The 1,124-nt window shown below is 49.4% G+C and overlaps 1 pseudogene; it reads right to left on the bottom strand.

Annotated features, from left to right (window-relative positions):
- Window positions 1-251: 251 nt before the first annotated feature.
- On the bottom strand, window positions 252-716 carry LOC110330319 (annotated as a pseudogene).
- Between the last annotated feature and the right edge of the window lie 408 nt (window positions 717-1,124).

Genomic DNA, 1,124 nt, shown 5'->3' on the forward strand with positions numbered 1-1,124 from the left:
GAAAACGCAGGTCCTTTCTACTTCCGTACTTTAAAGATGCGGGAAGAGGGGAGGGCAGGGGAAGAGGAGGAATTGTGCCACTTCCTATTTACACAGAAGTAGCTTCCGCCTCCTCCTATAGTGGGAGAAATTAAGCTTCCCCTCCATGATGTCCCCTCAGAAGGAGGAGGAACTAGATAAGCCAGCTAACCAGCCAATCAGCTAGAGCGGTTCCCCCAAGTTAGTGAATGGGTATAGGGCACGGGTTTGCCCTAGCTCCTCCCATTGCGGATGGGAGGATCCAGCCTTCCTCCTCTTCCTACCCTTTGCTCAGGCTTTGTTGTTGTTGTTGTTGTTGCTGTTGGGGGAGCCAATTTGATGATTTCTTCCTCAGAGGGCTGCCAAGTAGTGTCTTTGTTCTTCTTGGCACTAGAGATACTGCTTAGCTTAGTGTCCAGCTCATCCTCTTTGGAGATCTTCAGCACACGGGTTCTGTAGTTAACCATCATCACAAGTAGGTCAGGGCAGTGGGATACTCCGAAGCCATGCTCAGTGTAGGAGACGTTGTTGTCTTGGTGCAGCGTGTTGTGGCTCTCCAGTAAGCTAAATCAGGCACTGCCTGCAGTGACCTCCTCATTCTTCTCACTGGGAATTTCCTCCTTGCAGGCTGACGTGAGCTGTCCACGCCTTCAAGAATGATGCCGTCGATCCTGAAGAAGAGTTCTGTACTCTGACATGATGCCTCTGGAGCCGAGAGCACGGGGTGTGGGCACTCCCGGGGCCCCTGTTCCTGAGCAGCATCTGTTGCCGCTTCTGCCCATGGAACAGCTATTTTTCTTATTTGTGAGTATTTTCCATATCCTGGTTGTTCAGAACAGTTCCACCAGTTGGAATCATCACCCTTCCATGATCACAACTTAGCAAGTGAGCAGTTACTGATGGCCAGGGTTTTCCTTATTTCCTTTTTAGGAAGAAATCTTCCTCCTCCTCCTCCTCCTCCTCCTCCTCCTCCTCCTCCTCCTCTTCTTCTTCTTCTTCTTCTTCTTCTTCTTCTTCAAGATTTTTTTATTTCATTTATATGAGTACACTGTAGCTGTCTTCAGACACATCAGAAGAGGGCGTCAGATTCCGTTACAGATGGCTGT

The sequence above is a fragment of the Mus pahari genome, chromosome 13 (assembly GCF_900095145.1).
Source record: "Mus pahari chromosome 13, PAHARI_EIJ_v1.1, whole genome shotgun sequence".
NCBI lineage: Eukaryota > Metazoa > Chordata > Mammalia > Rodentia > Muridae > Mus > Mus pahari.